General features: G+C 36.3%; 1 long non-coding RNA gene across 2 annotated transcripts in view; it reads left to right on the forward strand.

Annotated features, from left to right (window-relative positions):
• Positions 1–204: 204 nt before the first annotated feature.
• The window catches only part of LOC116419643, a 41,913-nt gene continuing 20,080 nt past the window's right edge, over positions 205–22,037 (forward strand). For both annotated transcript variants that reach the window (XR_004229904.1, XR_004229905.1), the window contains exons 1-2: positions 205–246; positions 5,778–5,973. This is a non-coding gene — a long non-coding RNA (uncharacterized LOC116419643). The remainder of the gene's footprint in view (positions 247–5,777; positions 5,974–22,037) is intronic.

The raw sequence follows: 22,037 nt of genomic DNA on the forward strand, positions 1-22,037 counted from the left end.
ACAATTACATCATTACAGCATATCGAATATGTGTGAACTAGGAATCATTACATCATCAATTCCACTGTGTTAACACCTTGTTGTAAGTATCCTTGTTTCAGTACACTTCTCCAGAGTTCCAGCTGTCTACATCTCCCGCTTTCTTTTGTTTTAGAACACCGTGGTCACGCCCTCCCTGACTTCTCAAGAAGAGAGGTGAAAACACCAAAAAGGAGGTCATCATGCCCTCCCTGACTTCTCAGGAAGGTGAGAATGCCAACCAGAAATTGTTAGCAGATTTCCTCTGTACTGAAGGGTCTTACCTGAAATAGGTACACATAAATCCATCAGCATGGGAGGCATTACATAAGCACATAGTAATATAACACAGACTAGTAGTGATGTAACAAACAATAAGAATCAACATGAGGAATTATACTTGCTCATAAGTCCTAGACATAGTCCAAAACCAATCTATTATCCATTACTTCATGTGTCAAGGAATCCAGTGATTCCTGTAGATTTTGAAGTTCTACAACAGTCTCATCATATGTCAGGGGATCCAATGATTACATCAATTCCACTGAGTTAAGACCTTGTTGTAAGTATCCTTGTTTCAAGTATAATTCTCCAGAGTTTTGGCCCTCTACAAATAACAGCAATAATCTTATTTATAAGTTTAATTATCATACCTGAAATACAATAAAAACAGAAGCCAAAATAAACTAATAATTCAATTTATATTTAACGTGTTACAAGCCTTCATAAGTCTTAGTTTTCTCATTTGATAACAAGGAAGGTATTGGACTAGATGTTTTTAACATCCTTGCCAGGATTATGAACCTTTCAAGATTGTTATGGATACACAATCCTATATCTGTCTGTCTATCTCTCTGTCTATACATATATGGTTTTATATATATATATATATATATATATATATATATATATATATATGGCATTGAAGGGAGTGTTTAAGGATCCCTAGAATTTCTGGTGTGAGAGCTGCCAAGCCCTTTTCAAAGCTGCTCTTTCACCTTTGGTGTCTACTGCTGCACCTGTGGCTCCAAAAAAACTTTAGTATATGCAGTGACAACACCTTGGCAAATCATTTTGGCAGACAGGCTAAACCAGGTTAAGGGTAAACAAGGGGTCTTAAATCCATTGGCAAATAGGGAGGATATCTAACCCAGAATATGAAAACTTTTCCTTGGTGGAAAGGGTAGATGGGAACAATTTGTTCCAAGGACCATGCCTGTGGAGACTGGACAGTATGCCAGCACCAATGCCAGCATACTGAATCACTTCCAGTTAAATTGTCCTGGGAAGATTCTGAAGATCACCTGGCAAGATAAAGTACAAAGCACTGAGATCCTTTCTTGATCTGGACTGCCAAGTGGTCAGTCTCTACTTCAGAGTGTAACTTTGATAGGCTGGCAATGTAGTTTGAATGTCAGACATACATTTTGCCTAAAAAACTATTTTAAGTAAAACTCATACAAGACAAATGCGCTGTGAATGTCAGAAGAAATGGAAAAAAAAGACATTTTCTTCGTCTCTCTGAAGAATTTTGGAAACATTGAAGGACATGGGAGCCATTGACATAGGACTGGCCAGCATGGCCTTCTCACCTTAAAGAAGGTGCTGTGCTCTATCAGCAAAGCCCAATTGCAGTAGCTCAAAAGAAAAATGAAATGCACAAATTGAGAGAATTCAAATGTCCTCCTGAATTATTTGTGCCTGATCTGTAATAGAACCTTTCTACTTCATACTGATCTGATCAGTCACAATTGGATCCATTCTACCTTGACCCCATTCTAGTGATGTCATTCTGATCATCTTGGAGAACAAAGGACAGTAACCGACCAACCTCATGTACCCAATATCTACTAATGCTGATTCAAATCCATTGACATCTTTTCATTCGGTACTGTCTGTTTTCCAGTATCTAGCCAAAGAGGATGAATCTAAGGTAGAGTGTGTGGGAGGTCCTCCAGTACATCTCTAGTTATCTCCTATTTATAAATTCAGTAGTCAGGTTGTGTATCTGTTATCCTTCTCTGTGCTACATGCCTGTACATGCCCTTTTCCACTTATGCATTTAGTTGATGTTTTCTATGTCAAGCATCAGAATATATCATTGCCATTGGTGTGCTAAAGCCTAGTATGTCTACCCACCATATTTCTTTCCATTTTGTTCTTCTGAATTTGTACTGTCCCATCACTCGTAACCATTGAACATCACCAGAACAATATGATTTTTAATATCACTGAATATACCTGTAAAGTTTCCCCAAAACTACTAATCCTAACCTCTTCCTCTTGCCATTCAAATTCAAGCTCATTATCCTTCTATTTGAGAGCCCAAGAGAGAAAGTGATATCTACGTATAGAAATAAATTTGTGTGTGATTATGAATCAGCACCAGGCTGCCAGTCTTTTTATGTGAGCCTAAGTATTGAAACCTTTTGGATCATTTGGTCATTTTGATAATTTGAAAATAGAGAACATTCAAGATTGATTAATGGTGACCCAAAGTCAAAAAATCAGATGATGTCAGCTGTGCACAAGAGGGCAGAATAGCAGCTGTATTCATATGTACAGCTCTTTAGTAAGATTGTAGCTTTTATTTTAAAAACACATCAAGTTATATACAAAGGTTTCTGAGAATAAACCTGATGTTTTGAAAGGGGGTGTCAATAAATGGCCACCATGGGGTTGCTATTATTTCATTCCCAGACTTCCCCAAATTTCATGAGTGCATTGCAAAGTAATTATCTTTAGAACAGCAGGGAAAAAAAGGTAATTAAGCAGAATCTGGATGAACAGAAGTGCATATTTACCCAGTGTGGGCCTTGTGGGCTTGTTTTCCAAAGACAGAAGGACATTGTTTGTATTAATTAAAAAATTGCAATCTGATTCAGAAAATTCATAGTAGATCCGTCTTTAGACTCACATGGCACAGGGCTCCTGGCCTTTCCTGGGCTGCTCAGAAGCCACATGTTCAAAGTCTTTGACTTTTGTGAACAGAAGAGTCTTGGGAATGCTAAGTTGCCTTCCATGTTTCAGCAACAAATGTCTCCTTTTCTCAGATATCCACCAAACACATTGTGATTGGTCTCTACTTATCATGCCCAGGATTCATTTAGGAATTTGTTTCCAAAAACATGTCTTTTCTCAAAGAAGAGCCAAACACTAAATGTCACTCCCATATTGTTTTCTTTCAGTATACTGCAGTCCCCAGCTTTGAAGGCAATGTTCACAAACAAAACTATCTCAGAATCACACAAACAGACTCGTTTGTTGAAAGATATTAAATACATGAAAACCATCTTCTCTGGAAGAGACTCCTTTATTGCTGACACCACAGTCCAAATTGGTCATTGGCTCTTTCTCATGTCGAGAAGTAGAGTTGTCTATGGTTTTGTGAATTTACTTGAGGTGGCTTGATGAGCTCCAAGAGAGTAGCTTCCCTTTTCATTGTCCCTTGTATCGGCTTTGGTCATAATTATATTCAAGATTCAGGTGGAGCCATTGCCCAGGGGAATTATCCCAGCCTCCCCTTGTAGACTGTCTGCCAATCACTGAAAGGACATTCTTTTTAATAGAACTTCTGAAATGTAATATAATAATAAATGATACTTGGGGCTTCCATAATGGCCTCAAAATCCCACATAATGTTCACTTATCTCGGTATCACATATCACATATCAGAAAGGTAGCATCTCTGTAATTTCATACATACATTTGGATGAAAATGGAAGGAAAGTGAACTCTACGAAGTCAGTCTGCCATCTTTCCCCTTCAGTAAAACACAGTGACTCCCTCTCACTGTCCAGAATCAAATACAAGAACCTCTCTAGCATTCAGAGCCCTTCATAACACCCTCCTTCCTTTGCAGCCTAATTATGCCTTACTCCTCACCACCCACTACCAAATTCAGTGACACAGGCTTCCTCTGTATTCTGTGAACAGGACATTCAGTATCTCAGCTCTGAACATTTTCTTTTGCTGTTCATCTTGCCCAGAACACTCTCCCTTCTCATCTCTGCCACCTGGCTTCCCAGGCTGCTTTAAAGTCCAACTAAAATCCCATCCATTAAAGGAAGTCTTTCCTAATTCCTCTTAATTCTAGCACCTTCTTGCTTTTAATCATTTTCTATTTTCCTGAATAATGTCTGTTTTTACATATTATTTAATTGTATCCCCTATAGGAATGTAACTCCTTGGGGCCAAAACTACCCATCCTTTTTGTATCTTCAATGCTTAGCACAATGTCTGGTATATGGTACATGCTTAATCAATTTTTATTGACTGACTGTCTACTCCAAAAATTTAAGTGGACTAAAATTTGGGCTTTTTTCAGATCTTTTGCTTTAACACACATAAACAGTTAAGGTTATTACTAATTATAATTAAAAAATTTGTGTCCTTTAGCCAGTAGAAAAGAGATATTTTTGATGGTCTAAACTCCGAATAGTACTACTGGAAGAGTCTGGATGTCAGTAATTTTTTTCCACAGCTAACACAGAAATGCCCTACATCAGCACCTCAAGGCAATTCCCAAAATCCCATAAAAATCTTCACCTCTTAGTTTCCTTGACCTTCTGTGACATTCCATTCAAATGTCATCATCTTCAGTTGCCCATTGCTCATTTTGTCTTCTCTAGTTACTAGTGCTTTCTTTTTGAGATTACCTTTCATATCACAAGTGATTTATCTGATATCATCAGATAAGACAATAAGCTAGGTAGCTTATCCTGGAACCTAGGGATCTTCTAAATAGGGACACCCAGTACATTATATACATAACCACATTATCTTTATTCAGTTTATATGTGACTTCATTTAGTTTATTGTTTTGAGAGGGAACAAAATCATACCTTTCTACTTCCTGTTCCTGTTCAGATAAAATCTGACAAATTGAAAATCATCTAGGGCTATAAGGGCATGATGATGAAACTCTTCAACTTATGCCAGGTTCAGTATTTGAACTACTCTTCCCAACCAAAGTGAAGCTTTGGGCTCCAGGGCAAAGTTCTGAGAATTAAGAGTGACTGGCCAAGAGCAAAGTCTTGCCTGCATGTCAAGAGAAATTTAACCAAGTACATTGGAAGGGAATTGCAATTCTTACAACTGGAGACTAATCCTGGCCAATGGATATGAGATACTATGCACACCATGGTTGTACAAAATCTCTATTTGAATGAAAACTGAGACCTGTTGAAGATGTTAGCTTAAAAAGATATAAGTTTTCCTATTTCATCCAAGACCATCTCTAGTCATCTTGATCTATGTCTGGCCACTAAACCCAGATGATTCTGGAAGAGAAAGTGAGACAGATGACCTAGCATAGCCCTCTCTCACTTGAATCCAATTCACCTGCACTTCACAGAATCACCTCCCTGATGCCATGGTTTTCTTTGGGAATGCAGGACAAACAACAACTATTTAAATGACAATATGCAATACACAGCCATTTGTACCACAGACTCTCAATTAACTTTGATAGAAATAATGCTGTAAGGGGCCCGAAGGAAACTGTAATTTAAATTCAGAAAATTTTACTAAGCAGAAAGATTCATTTCAAGTGAATCAAGGAGATAACAGTAGTATTATGCCTTGGCTGTCGTTGCTGTTGTTTGGAGGGGTGGAGTGAGATGGGAAAATAGATTGAAATTGAAAAATTAAAATAAAGACAATTCATAATCTAATAATTTTGGAGCTTGCCATAGTAGATTTTAGTGTTCTGATGTCATTTGAGTCACATTTTCATTCCATCTATATGGTTGTTCTAGACTAGGGGTGAAGCTGAGGAAGATTGGTATGGAAAATAAACAAACAAAAAAAGATCGACCCCAAATCATCTTTGTTCTGGGCTTCATTCAGACATGACAGCATCTGACAACGGGATGAGCAAATCGATTCCTCATTGCTGAGAAAGTAAGCCTAATTCTGACAAGGATAATGAGAGAACTCTTAACTGTCAAAAAGGTAAGAAGCACTGTTATTAAGATTTTACAGAAGGGAATGAAGTAACGGCTGTTTGTTTTATATCTTGACCAACCAACTAACCCTTTCCCAGACTGAATACTATAGAATAACTTTCAGAGTTTTCTTCCTTTGGATGTAAATAAGAAATAGTTGATAGGACATTGAACATTTAGTCAGGAAGATCTGATTTTGAAACCCATCTCAGCCTGTGAGGTTCTAGGAAACTTCCATAGACCCTTTTGGCCTCAGATTCTTTGTCTTTAAAATGGGAATAATAATGGTAACTACCTCATATAGTTGATATTGGGATTAAGGAATTCAATATAGAAATAAAGGAATAAAAGAATGAAAAATATTTTGTATGCTAAGATACTAGTATCCAAGTGCAAAAGTCAACAAAACCAGTCACTTGTCTTCAGAAAAGAGGTGAACAGGGAGGGTTGCTGTCACCTGGAAAATTAGAAAAAGTGGGCCACGGTGCAGGACATTCACATGCCCCTTTCAGGAACAATGACAATTTTATTTTTATCTTGAAACGAGGATTATAATGATTTTTGGGGTGATGATATAGGGATAATGTGTTCCTTAGCATCAGGGATGCCTGTAAAGAAACAGGAATCAGGAAAGTAGAATCCTACAGGAGAAGTTTCTTGAATGAGAGTGTTAAAATCACCAAAGCATTATCTCTTACCTTCATGGCAAAGAGCATGGGGATAGAATGATTAGAGGATCATAGGCCTTGGAAGCCTTAAAATGGGCTGCATGAAAAAATAAATAAATAAAATAGGCTGTATGTGTGTGTATTTTCATATAAGATATAAACATATGCATGTATATTTGTATAATTAAATAGATAAATGGATGGATAGATGGATAGATAAATAGATGGATGACTAGGAAGAATATATAAGAAGAAATTACTAGTGGTATGTTAGAATACAGTACTGGATCTGGATTCAGAAAGAATTCAAATCTAGCTTCAAGCATATGCCTGATGCTATATAAATATTTATTCCTTTCACACATGAAGTTCCTCCCACAATGATAAAACCAAGACCAAATCAACTCTGCTATTATTCTTGGAAAAGCTTTATGCTTTTTGATCTATTCACATTCCTGTAATTTTTGGCTTAAAGTGCTATTCCCCTATTAGAATATCATATTCTTGAAAGTGAGTGACTTGTTTTTTTGTTTGTTTGTTTGTTTGTTTTTGCTTTTGTATTAATATACTGGGTTTGCATGTTTTGATAATTCCAGGTGCTTAAGCAATGATTTTTTCCCTTTTTATTCATTCATTCCTATATGAATCTATTTAATCTTCAACACAAACATGGGAGGTATATATATATATATATATATATATATATATATATATATATACACACATATATACATATGTATCTATATGGGTATTTTCATAAGTTTGTAAACATGCATGAATATCTATAAGTGTACATGCATAATGTATATACTATTATATTGTATACACAATAATAGTTAATGTTTATATATATATATATATATATATATATATATATATTACTACTGGTACTACAGCTATGACTACTATTAGGACTGATTTATAGGGTGTCGCAAAAGTTTAATTGATTAAAATTGCATGATTTTTTGATACATACTGTAGAGCAATTTAAATTTTGCAGAACAAGTTTATGTGTAATTTGTTCGATTCTCATAGTCATCCTGTTTTATGGGATTTTATAGAAGAGTACATTAAGACTCAAAAAAGGTAAAACAAAATGTTCCTCCCCCCAAAAAAAGAATTTGCTCAGAGTCATACAGCTAGGGTGTATTTGAGTAAGATTTCTTGACATCAAATTTGACGGCCTAGCCACTGCTTTTTGCTAACCGTGAACATTTTATCACAAATAGTATAGGCTATTTATAATTTGAGAAGGGTATGAAGTTTGACCATTGTTTTTTCCCCAGACTCTTATAGAGGCAGGCCAGAACATGAAATCTATAATGAGTATCATAATGTTTCTTCCCCTAGGGCACAGAAGAGGAAGGTAGGGCTTAGATTAGGGAGTCCTGTCACTCTCAACCCTGAATCAAGCTGTCTTCTCCCATGAGCCATCTACTACTGCTGGACTCTGCGGCAAGTGATGTTGGAGGAGCCCAAATTTGGGAGCAGGATTAGATGGAAGTGATGGAAGGAAGAACAATCCTCTAGATTGCTGATTCTGATGTTAATAAGGCAGATGTGAGCCTGAGCTGCCAGCTGGGAGGGAGCAATGGCCCGGAGCCTGACTGCTATTGCCAGCTAATAATGAGGCTGAATCATTCAGGCACTAGCAACATCCTCCTCCCATCCAAGGGCTGAGGTGTGTCACCCAAACTGCCTCAAGCTCCAATTCTCTGGAGAAAAATCAACTAAATCATAGGGAAAACTTCAGCTCATGAGCAGTGTGAAAGGCTTTGGCAAAGGCTTTATGAGTATGTAACACTGGAAATGCAACTGCTGATAGAGGTACTTCATGTATGCAAGGGACTGGCTTCTCTTTAAATGCTTATAAAACTAAAATGAGTTTCCTCACTACAGAAAAGAGAATACCAGTTATAAATACCAGTGGTATATACTAGTTACAGCATATTAAGATCCTTTGATTCTTCTTGACTGGGGGGCCATTGGGAAAAAGCAAGAAGGGTTCACTAGATCCTCCTACTCTTCCCCTCTGGAGTTGAGGTAGCATAGACATAAGACTGAAGGTTATGACTCATCACCTTCACCCTGATCTAAAGTTCCTCAAATTAAATTTAACCAAATAATTCAGGGTAATAAAAATCACCCTGAAATAGGACAGAGTACATGTGAATTAGAACTCAAAAGACAAAAAAGAATGGGAATGAATAGATAAAGAATTCTGTTGGAGGCCGAAGAATAAAAGAGAAATTCTTATAACCTTGAATTGATAAATCTCATTTATTGAAATGTAAATAGTCTGAGTAAGCTTAATTGACTATATTGATGCTCAAAGTTGTTTGTAATAAATCATTTTAAAAGTTAAGAAGTTCGGCCAGCATGTAGTGTTGAAATAACTTTCTTCTTATTTTTTATCTATGTAAATTTAAGGAGATTATATGGAGAAAGGAGATTTTACATATGTGTATCCAACTATATAGATATAATCTTATATCAACTAAAAGTGATGATGGTATCTGGAACTGGGAGGTGATATTCATTCATTCAGTTAGTCAATAGACATTCATTGTCTTCTGTGTTCCAGCCAATGTGTTAGGGTGGGATACAAAAGAAACAAAAGACAGCCCTTCCCCTAGAAGTTTGCAATCTAAATGGGGAGACAGTATCCAGTTCAATTCCATAAATATTTGTAAGCAGATACTATATACCAAATAATGGAGATAGAATTAATAAAGAGAATTCTTGCCTTCAAAGAACTTATAATCTAAGTATACAAACTATATAAATACATTCATAAAATCATATATACATAATACCAGCAAGTTACATCCAAGACAAATAGAAAACAATTAATGGAGGGAGGGCACAAGAATTAAGAGAGGCTGGGGAAGTCTTTCTGGAGAAGGTAGAATTTCTGTTGGGACTTCAAGGATGCCAGGGGTGGCAGTAGGTGGAGTGGAGAAGGAGAGTGTTTTAGTCCTGGAAGCAGCCAGCCAGAATGCCCTTGTAGCCTTACATGGAAATTGCTCAAAAAGGCACTTCCTTGTTCCCATCCCCATTAATTTGGGCTGCAGATGCAATCATATGTAGGAAATATTGTTTTTCCCTTTAAAATGAATCTAGGAAAAATGCTTTGCCCATCTGTAAATCAGAAGCTCTGATTTAACAATTTCTTTCCGCATAGATGATCAGCAAAAAAGTTGCAGTATAGTTATAAAAATAATGATGAGCAAAAAGCCTGGGATCTATAAAGCTTTTCCATCTCATGGATCTTTCTGATGGATCATTTTATGCTCCCAGCAGCCAGGGAAACTCAAATTCCTGCAGCCCCTGTTTTCCATCAACCACCCTTTCTCCCCGCATAATGTCTGGGTTGAATATTGAAAACAGTCTCACAAGTCAAATACGAGAATTTGACATTAAATTCTGTTTCTGGGCGGAGCCAAGATGGCGGAGAAGACACACGCGACTTTCTAAGCTCTTCTCTTACCCTCTTTATCAATATGATATCGAGCCTCAAAAATAGTCTTGACTACTACAATTCGTAAAGATATGAAGTAGAACAACTCACCGGCCGAAGAAAATCTGCAGTCTCGCCAAAAAAGGTTGGTTCTGGGGCCAGGGGGGAGATCGGCGCAGACGGGGAGAGAAATTAGGTTCCGAGGAGAGTCTCAAACCGAGGGTGAAGGCACAGATCTCAGCATTGCGCGCAGCCCCAACCCGCAGTACAGGCTTTTCCTTGGGGCAGTTGTGATCCTGCACGGCAGGAGGGACGCAGCCGGGTTAGCCTCCAATCTGCCCAGTGGGGAGCTCGGCTTGGGGCCATAGAGCTTTTCAGGGCCGGATTTGATGGGCAGAGACACGGGCAGAGTTCCGGGCAGTCTGGTCTGCGGTCTGCAGTCACTGCTAACCACAGTCCCACAAGAGGCTCCGGCCTGGGGCAGTGACACTTTCACCCCTTAGTCTCTAGCCGAGGGCAATCGCTAACCCACTCAGCCCAACTGGGCACTTTGATAGCTTGGCCAGTGCTGAATCCACTTCCTGTTGGGGGAAGGGAAAACTCTCACTCAGAGCACTCCCATACCTCGGAGCCGGAAATCGGTTTACATCTTTCCCTGCTCTGCAGAGGAAGCTGGTAACCCCTTGCCTAGAGACCTACCCTAAAGGCTTTAAAACATGAATAAAAAGATGAAAAGAACGATCGACAGCTTCTATGCAGAAAAAGAGCAGGTCAGCAAACCTGAAGAGACCTCAAACAGCAAACATGCATCAGACTGTCCTCCTTTACATGATGCTCTCATAGAAGAGACCATTAAAAGTCTCAAAAGAGAGTTAGAAGATAAATGGGGAAAGGAAGAGAAGCCTTACAAGAGAGCAACAACTTCCTGAAATACGAATTGGAAGAAAAATCTCAAAAAGTAAGAATTGTGAATTGAAAAATAAAAGAATTCACTAGAAAGTGGATTTGGAATTGGAAAAGACAAAGAACTCCAAAAGAAAGTAGGATCCGTGAATTGGAAAAGACAAAAGAACACGCAAGAAAGATAGGATCTGTGAATTGAAAAAGAAAACAATTCACTAAAAAAGATTAGTGAAATGGAAAAAATTCACAGACCAAAACAACACATTTAAAACTCAATTGGACACATACAGAAAGAAGTAAAAAGCTATGAAAAAATAATTCTTTAAAATTAGAACTGAACAAATAGAAACTAATGATTCATTGAGACAGCAAGAATCAGTCAAGCAAAACAAAAAATGACAAACTGAAAAAACCAGAATTATCTACTTGCAAAAACGACAGACTTGGAAAATAGATCTAGAAGAGATAATCTGAGGATTATTGGACTTCTGAAAACTATGATGAAAAAAGAGCCTAGATATATTTTACAAATCATCAAAGAGAACTTCTAGATGTAATAGAATCAGAAGGTAAAATAGGCATTGAAAGAATTCATCGAACACCTTCGAAAGAAACCCTAAAATAAAACCCAAGGAATATTGTGGCAAAATTTCAGAAAATCAAATTAAGGAAAAAATTTACAAGCAGCAAAAAACATTTAAATACGAGTGCACAATAAGGATCACCCAAGATCTGGCTGCCTCTACATTAAAGGAAAGAAGGCCTGAAATATTCCGAAAGGCACAAGAACTGAGATGAGCCAAGAATAAACTACCCAGCTAAGCTGAGCATTTTCCTCCAGGAAGAAGATGGACATTTAATGAAACAAATGAATCCATTTGTTTCTGAAGAAAAAATCAGAACTAAACAAAAATTTGATCTCAAGAATAGAACTCAAGAGATGCAGAAAAGGTAAAATAACTCTTGAAATTGTATTTCTTTGTGGATATACAAAAGAATACGTGTATAATTGATTGTACTGATATAACATAAAAGGAAGTAGATATGGAAAAAGGATGATGGCAGAATAAGGTGGAAGGAGGGATAAAAAGAAACCACATCCCACAAAGAGCTAAGGAAACTATATCTGAGGGAATTTAGAGAGGGAGGAACATTGTGAATCTTACTCTCATCAGAGTGGCTCAAAGAAAAAATAATTGACATTTGTTTTAGAGAAATCTCTCTCGCCTCATTAAAACGGGGAGAGGAAAAGGGAAAAGAAAAGAGTAATAAGGAAGGAAGGGAAAGACTCAAAGGGGAGGTGGATATAAAGAGGATAAGTATCTGATACAAGAGGGGTACATAAGTTTAAAAGGGGAAGAGGGGTTGGGGAGGCAAGAATAAGTAAAAGCACAATCTGGGGTTATTAGGATGGCAGGAAATAAAGATTTAGTAATTCTAACCGTAAATGTGAATGGGATGAACTCCCCCATAAAGAGGAGAGCAGATAGCAGACTGGATCAAAGTCAGAACCCTACATATTTGTTTACAAGAAACACATTTAAAGCAGGGGGATACATATAGAGTAAAGGTAAAAGGCTGGAGCAAAATCTATTAGGCTTCAGGTGAAGTCAAAAAAGCAGGGGTAGCCATCCTTATCTCAGATCACGCAAAAGTAAAAATTGATCTAATTTAAAGAGATAAGGAAGGATACTACATCCTGCTAAAGGGTAGCATAAACAACGAAGCAATATCAATATTAAACATATATGCACCTAGTGGTATGGCACTCAACTTCCTAAAGGAGAAGTTAAGAGAGTTGCAAGAAGAAATAGACAACAAAAGTGTAATAGTAGGAGATCTCAATCTTGCACTCTCAGAATTAGACAAATCAAACCACAAACAAATAAGAAAGAAATTAAAGAAGTAAATAGAATATTAGAAAAATTAGGTATGTTGGATCTTTGGAGAAAATTGAATGGAGATAGAAAGGAATATACTTTCTTCTCAGCAGTTCATGGAACCTATTCAAAAATTGACCATATATTAGGACATAAAGACCTCAAAATTAAATGCAAGAAAGCAGAAATAGTAAATGCTTTCTTTTCAGATCATGATACAATAAAACTAAATTCAACAAAAAGTTAGGGGAAATAGACCAAAAGTAATTGGAAACTAAACAATCTCATCTTAAAGAATGATTGGGTGAGAGCAAATTATAGATACAATTAATAATTTCACTCAAGATAATGAAATGATGAGACATCATACCAAAATTTGTGGATGCAAAAGGTAATAAGAGGAATTTTATATCCTTAGAGGCTTACTTGAATAAAACAGAGAAAGAAAAGATTAATGAATTGGGCTTGCAAATAAAAACTAAAAAGACCAAATTAAAGCCCCAATCAAATACTAAATTGGAATTCTAAAATTAAAGAGAAATTAAAACTATTGAAAGTAAAAAACTATTGAACTAATTAATAAAACTAGAGTTGGTTCTATGAAAAAGCCAATAAAATAGATAAGCCTTTGGAAATCTGATTAGAAAAAGGAGGAGGAAAATGAAATTAGTAGTCTTAAAAATGAAAAGGAGAACTTCCATCAATGAAGAGGAAATTAGAGAAATAATAAGGAGTTATTTTCTCAACTTTATGCCAATAATTTGATAACCTAAGTGAGATGGATGACTACCTCCAAAAATACAGACTTCCCAGACTAACAGAGGAGGAAGTAAATTGCTTGAATAGTCCCATTTCAGAAAAAAAGAACAGGCAATTAAACAACTCCCTAAGAAAAATCCCAGGACCAGATGGATTTACTGTGAATTTTACAAACATTTAAAGAACAATTGGCCCCAATGCATATAAATTATTTGATAAAATAGGAATGAAGGAATCCTACCAAATTCCTTCATGACACAGACATGGTATGATACCTAAACCAGGTACTGAAAACAGAGAAAGAAAATTATAGACCAATCTCCTAATGAATATTGATGCAAAATCTATAAAGATATTGCAAAAAGACACTATGATCAAGTAGGATTTATACCAGGAATGCAGGGCTGGTTCAATATTAGGAAAACTATCAATATAATTGGCATGTTAATAACAAATTAACAAAACCATATGATCATCCGTAGATGCAGAAAAAGCATTTGATAAAATCCAACATCCATTCCTATTAAAACACTTGAGGAGCATAGGAATAAATGGACTTTTCCTTAAAATAATCAGCAGCATCTATTTAAAACCATCAGTAAGCATCATATGTAATGGAGACAACCGCAACCATTCCAATAAGATCTGGAGTGAAACAAAGGTTGCCCACTATCACTGTTACTATTTAATATTGTATTAGAAACGCTAGCTATAGCAATAAGAGCTGAGAAAGAGATTAAAGGAATAAGAATAGGCAATGAGGAAACCAAATTATCACTCTTTGCCGATGACATGATGGTATACTTAGAGAACCCAGAGATTCTTCTAAAAGTTATTAGAAATCATCCACAACTTTAGCAAAGTTGCTGGTTATAAAATAAACCCACATAAGTCATCAGCATTCTTATATATCACTACCAAAATCCAGCAGTCAGAGTTACAAAGAGAAATTTCATTTAAAGTAACTACTGATAGTATAAAATATTTAGGAAACTATCTGCCAAGGAAAATCAGAAACTTTATGAGCAAAATTACAGACCACTTTTCACACAAATTAAGTCTGATCTAACCAATTGGAAAAATATTAATGCTCTTGGATAGGGCGAGCAAATATAATAAAGATGACAATACCTAAACTAATCTATTTATTTAGCGCTATACCAATCAGACTCCCAAAAACTATTTTAACGACCTAGAAAAATAACAACAAAGTTCATATGGAAAAACAAAAGGTCAAGAATTTCAAGGAATTAATGAAAAAAATCAAATGATGGTGGCTTAGCTGTACCAGATCTAAAATTATATTATAGAGCAGCAGTTACCAAAACTATTTGTATTGGCTAAGAATAGATTAGTTGATCAGTGGAATAGATTAGGTTCAAGGGATAAAACAGTCAACAAATATAGCAACCTAGTCTTTGACAAACCCAAAGATCCATCCCAGCTTTTGGGATAAGAACTTACTGTTTGATAAAAATTGCTGGGAAAATTGGAAACTAATATGGCAGAAACTAGGCATTGATCCATACTTAACGCCGTACACCAAGATAAGGTCAAAATGGGTTCATGACCTAGGCATAAAGAGTGAAATTATTAATAAATTAGAGGAACATAGGATAGTTTACCTCTCAGACCTGTGGAAGGGGAAGGTCTTTATGACCAAAGCAGAACTAGAGATCATTACTGATCACAAAATAGAAAATTTCGATTATGCTCAAACTGAAAAGTTTTGTACAAACAAAACTAATGCAGACAAGATTAGAAGGAAGCAATAAACTGGGAAAATATTTTTACAGTCAAAGGTTCTGATAAAGGCCTCATTTCAAATATATAGAAATTAACTCTAATTTATAAAAAATCAAGCCATTCTCCAATTGAAAATGGTCAAAGGATATGAACAGACAATTTTCAGATGAAGAAATTGAAACTATTCTAGTCATATGAAAAGATGCTCCAAGTCATTATTAATCAGAGAAATGCAAATTAAGACAACTCTAAGATACCACTCACACACCTGTCAGATTGGCTAAGATGACAGGAAAAATAATGATTGTTGGAGGGATGCGGAAAACTGGGACATTGATGCATTGTTGGTGAGTTGTGAACGAATCCAACCATTTTGGAGAGAGTAGTTTGGAACTATGCTCAAAAAGTTATCAAACTGTGCATACTTTGATCCAGCAGTGTTACTACTGGAGCTTATATCCCAAAGAGATTATAAAGAAGGGAAAGGACCTGTATGTGCACGAATGTTTGTGGCAGCCCTTTTGTAGTGGCTAAAATTGAAACTGAATGGATGTACATCAGTTGGAGAATGGTTGAATAAATTGTGGTATATGAAAATTATGGAATATTACTGTTCTGTAAGAAATGACCAACAGGATAATTTCAGAAAGGCCTGGAGAGACTTACATGAACTGATGCTGAGTGAAATGAGCAGGACCAGGAGATCATTATATACTTCAACAACAATACTATATGATGACCAGTTCTGATGGATCAGGCCATCCTCAGCAACGAGATCAACCAAATCATTTCTAATGGAGCAGTAATGAACTGAACTAGCTATGCCCAGAAAAAGAACTCTGGGAGATGACTAAAACCATTACATTGAATTCCCAATCCCTATATTTATGCCCACCTGCATTTTTGATTTCCTTCACAAGCTAATTGTACAATATTTCAGAGTCTGATTCTTTTTGTACAGCAAAATAACGTTTTGGTCATGTATACTTATTGTGTATCTAATTTATATTTTAATATATTTAACATCTACTGGTCATCCTGCCGTCTAGGGAGGGTGGGGGTAAGAGGTGAAAAATTGGAACAAGAGGTTTGGCAATTGTTAATGCTGTAAAGTTACCCATGTATATATCCTGTAAATAAAAGGCTATTAAATTAAAAAAAAATTCTGTTTCTGGTCTTTGTCTCCAAGATGTTCATCTCCTATGGACATCAATGATGAATACTGGGGTTTGGAATGATCTTTTTTGTTGTCCCTAACTCCAGATTGAAGATGGGCTCAAAATACCCCCTTAAAAATCCTCCTGGGTTCCTGGTAAAATGAGAGTGGGAATGGGTGGGGTTGAACTGGGGGCAGAAAAGCTAAGTCATTAATCAAATTTTAAAAAGAAGATAAAATCAAACAATCTTGTCATTGGCTGATGAAAGAGATGAGACCTAAGAGAAGACCTTCCTTTGTTTCCCTTCCCCCAAGATGGAATAAATGTGTGTGGGGCCCAACAAAACTTCAGAAGAATTCAGAAGAATTGATGATGGGATCTGGCAGGACTTGGCAAGGATTTCCCTATCTTCAGTTTCTGCTCATTTGTGCCCACCTGCCTCCCCCCCCCAATGTTCTACCCAGAACAGCATTCATCCTTAAACTTAGCTGCAGCCAACCCTAAGGGCATGCAGAGAGCTGGACTTGCAGGTAGAGTTTACACATTCTGGATTAAAAGTTTGTCTCCTACCACCAGCTGTCAAAAATTTCCAGAAATATGTACCTTCTTGCCACATATTCAAAGGGATCGATCACTTATCTAATTATGGCATTTCTGAGCTGTGTGATTGAAGGTCAGGAACTCAGCATCTCTGGCCATGATTTCACACTTAAAATAAGGCTGAAATGTACTGCCACATTCTGGTCTGGGAAGACAGAAAATGGAAAATGTTCTAAAATCTGAACTATTGGGAGAGGATTCTGGAAAGATGGTGGAGTAATCAGAAAAGTCCAAGATCTCCAGATTCCCCCCACAAACAAAGCAAAAATGGCCTCAGGATAAATGTATAGTGTTAAAAACATAGGAGTTGGGACAGAACAATGGTCTGCGTGGGACAATAAGAGAAGACCCCAGTTTGTATGTTTGGCCCCAGTGAAGCATAAATATTTCCAGGCCAGTTGTACTGAAGCAGCAAGCCATGAGCCTTGAGATTACCTTCACTGGGAGGTTGACTTGGCTCCAGCAACAGTTTTTATCTCCTAGACTATGAGGGGAGTTAGGTAAATTGGGGGAATATTGAGGAAACCTTTGCTGATAAGAGAAGACAGGCCCAGCTGTGCTACCAAGACGTTATCCTGGACTAGAAAGAACTAACATATGCCTGATGAGTGCAGAACAGTGCATTGATTCTAAACAAAAACAAGTTCCCAGCCTTGGTTCCAGGTTCCAAGCTATCAGGGAAAACTGAAGGAGGACTGGAGGCCAGAGACATTATTCTCCACATCCTAGGACTCAAGGTGATCATACCAACAATCTACTGCAAAATGAGCAGGCAAATAGAGAAGAGCACACTTTATCTTCTGAGGAGAATATTGAAGAAAAATAAAAGCTTCTCCTACCCTCAAAAGTATTGCCAAATGGTCCAAATGGTCACCTGCCTCAAAATATTTCATAGAAAAACTTTAAAAAGACCTTTAAAATCAAATGAAAGAGATAGAAAAAAAAAACTAAAAGAAAAAGAGAACAACTTAAGAAAGTCAATTAGAAAAAAAGATTCAGAATCTTTTTTTCCCAGAGTCCATCAGTTTTTTATTTAATTATGAATAACTTTTTTTTCTGAGTTCTTTGTCCTTATCTTGTATTATTGTATTGCTGAGAAGAGCTGAATTAATCATAATTGATCATTTCACAATGTTGCTGTTACTGTGTACAATGTTTTACTGGTTCTACTCAAAAGCATCAGTTCATGCTGTCTTTCTAGTTTTTTTTCCCTGAAATCTGCCTGTTCATTTCTTATTGGGCAATAGTATTTCATTACATTCATATACCACTGCTTGTTAAGTCATTCCCCAATAGATGAGCATCCCTTCCATTGTCGATATTTTGCTACACAAACAGGACTAGAGTATAGATTTTTTAAAAGAAAGGATGCTACCTTATAAAGGCATTCCCCCAAATCTACTAAAAAGCTCAGAATACATTTTTTCCTGTACTTTAGTTTCCAAAATAGCCCAGAAAAAATGTATTTAGCCCCAAATGAAGTTGGCATACTGTATATTTGCAGTGAAAAAACACTGTATTACAAACAACAACAACAATACTATGCTTCAAGGAACAGTGATTTTACTCCTAAGGATATTTTCTCTACCCATACAGATAGAAAAATAAGGGTAGCATTTACATAGCACTTTGTGGTTTGCAAACTTATTTAAACATATTTAATTTGATCTTCTACTCCTTGGTAGAAAGTGTTCATGAGTTATTATGGTCATAATTACCCAATGCCCAACCTTGGTCCTATGATTTTAATCAGGTTGTCTCTGTCTGAAGTTAAGCAGGACAACTCCATCCCAGTCTATATTTGAGGTTTTTCCAACTTGGTAATATTTGGCTGAATTTAGTTCTCCTTTGGTACACAATCTAGGGAAAACTCTGCCTCATGATTTAGATGTAAGAAGCATTTGAAAACAGTTACCTTGCTTTTTTTAAATTTAAGCTTTTCATTTTCAAAATATATACATGGATAATTTTTGGCATTCACCCCTACAAAGCCCTGTATTCTAGTTTTTTTTTTTTCCTTCACTGTCCTCTCCCTCAGTTGGCAAGTGACCCAATATATGTTAAACATGCACAATTCCTTTCTCTCTCTATTTCCACAAATATCATGCTGCATAGGAAAAATCAGATCCAAAAGGGAAAAAATGAGAAAGAAAACAAAATGCAAGGAAACAACAAAAAGAGTGCAGATGGCTCTCTTTATCACAAGCCCATTGGAACTGGTCTGAATCATCTCATTGTTGATGAGAGCCATGGCTATCAGAATTGATCATTGTATAATCTTCCTGTTGCTACGTACAATGATCTCCTGGTTCTGCTCATTTTACTTAATATCAGGTCATGTAAATCTCTCCAGGCCTCTCTGAAATGATCCTGCTGATCATTTCTTATGGAACAATATTCCATTGCATTCATATAGCATAACTTATTTAGCCATTCAACTGATGGGCATCCACTCAGTTTCCAGTTTCTTGCCATAACAAAAAAAGCTACCACAAACATTTTTGTACATGTAGATCCCTTTCCCTCCTTTAAGATCTCTTTGGAATATAAGCCCAATAGAACCACTGATGGATAAAAAGGGTATGCACAGTTTGATAGCCCTTTGGGCATAGTTCCAAACTGCTCTCCAGAAGAGTTGGATTCATTCACAATGTGTCCCAGTTTTCCTACATCCCCTCCAACATTCGTCATTATCTTCTCCTGTCATTTTAGCCAATCTGGGAGATGTGTAATGGTACCTCAGAGTTGTCTTAATTTGCATTTGTTTGAATCAAAATGATTTAGGCAACTTTTTATATGACTAGAAATGGTTTTAATTTCTTTATCTGAAAATTGCCTGTTTATGTCCTATGACCATTTATCAATTGGGGAATGGCATGAATTCTTGTAAATTTGAATCAATTTTCTATATATTTTAGAAATGAGGCCTTTATCAGAACCCTTTAATGTAAAAAAATTTTCCCAAGTTGATTGCTTCTCTTATAATTTGGTCTGCTTTGGTTTTGTTTGTACAAAATCTTTTTAACTTCATATAATCAAAAATTTCCATTTTTGCATTCAATAAAGTACTAAAGTTCTTCTATGGCCATAAATTTCTTCCTTCTATACAGATCTGAGAGGCAAACTATCATTTGTTCTTCTAATTTGCTTATAATATCACTTTTTATGGCAAAATCATGAACCCATTTCAACCTTATCTTGGTACAGGGTATTAGGTATGGGTCAATGCATAGTTTCTGCCATACTAATTTCTAAGTTTCCAGCATTTTTGGTCAAATAATGAGTTCTTATCCCAAAAGCTGGTGTCTTTGGGTTTATCAAACACTAGATTGCTGTAGTTATTGACTATTTTGTCCTGTGATCCTAACCTATTCCACTGATCAGCTAGTCTATTTCTTAGCCAGTACCAAATGGTTTTGAGGATAGCTGCTTTATAATGTAGTTTTAGGTCTGGTATAACTAAGCCACCTTCATTTGAATTTGTTTCATTAATTCCCTTGAAATTCTTGTTCTTTTGTTCTTCTAGATGAATTTTGTTATTATTTTTTCTAGCTCTGTGAAGTAATTTCTTGGGAGTTTGATTTGTATGGCACTGAATAAGTAAATTAATTTAGGTAGTATTGTCATTTTTATTGTATTGGCTCGGCCTATTCATGAACACTTGATATTTTCCCAAGAGATTAAAGTTGCCTTTATTTGTGTGGAAAGCATTTTGTAATTGTGTTCATATCATTTCTTGACTTTGCCTTGGCAGATAGATTCCCAAATATTTTATGTTATCTATAGTTTTTAAATGGAATTTCTTTTTGCATCTCTTGCTGCTGGACTTTGTTGGTAATGTATAAAAATGATAATAATTTATGTAGATGTATTTTGTATCCTGCAACTTTGCTAAAGTTGTGATTTTTTTTCTAGTAGTTTTTAGATGATTCTCTAGGGTTCTCTAAGTATAGCATCATATCCTCTGCAAAGTGAGATAATTTGGTTTCCTCCTTACTTATTCCAATTCCTTTAATCTCTTTTTCTTCTCTTATTGCCAAGAGATCCAGAATCTTAAGAAAGAAAATTACTCCTTGCAAACTAGAATTGGACAAGGAGAAGCCAATGAGTTATAAGACAAAAAGACCCTAATCCTTTTTTTTTAATTTTTTTAAATTTTTATTTATTATAATAACTTTTTATTGACAGAACCCATGCCAGGGTAATTTTTTACATTATCCCTTGCACTCACTTCTGTTCCGACTTTCCCCTTCCCTCCCTCCACCCCCTCCCCTAGATGGCAAGCAGTCCTATATATTTTGAATATGTCGTAGTATATCCTGGATACAATATATGTGTGCAGAACCAAACAGTTTTCTTGTTGCACAGGGAGAATTGGTTTCAGAAGGTAAAAATAACCTGAGAAGAAAAACGAAAATGGAAACAGTTTACATTCATTTCTTAGTATTTTTTCTTTGGGTGTAGCTGCTTCTGTCCATCATTGATCAATTGAAACTGAATTAGGTCTCTTTGTCAAAGAAATCCACTTCCATCAGAGTACATCTTCATACAGTATCATTGCTGACGTATATAATGATCTCTTGGTTCTGCTCATTTCATTCAGTATCAGTTCATGTAAGTCTCTCCAAGCCTCTCTGTATTCATCCTGCTGGTCATTTCTTACAGAACAATAATATTCCATAACATTCATATACCACAATTTACCCAACCATTCTCCAATTGATGGGCATCCATTCATTTTCCAATTTCTAGCCACTACAAACAAGGCTGCCACAAACATTTTGGCACATACAGGTCCCTTTCCCTTCTTTAGTATCTCCTTGGGTATAAGCCCAGTAGTAGCACTGATGGGTCAAAGGGTATGCACAGTTTGATAACTTTTTGGGCAGAACGGTTGG

This window comes from Sarcophilus harrisii, chromosome 5 (genome assembly GCF_902635505.1).
Source record: "Sarcophilus harrisii chromosome 5, mSarHar1.11, whole genome shotgun sequence".
Taxonomy (NCBI): Eukaryota; Metazoa; Chordata; class Mammalia; order Dasyuromorphia; family Dasyuridae; genus Sarcophilus; species Sarcophilus harrisii.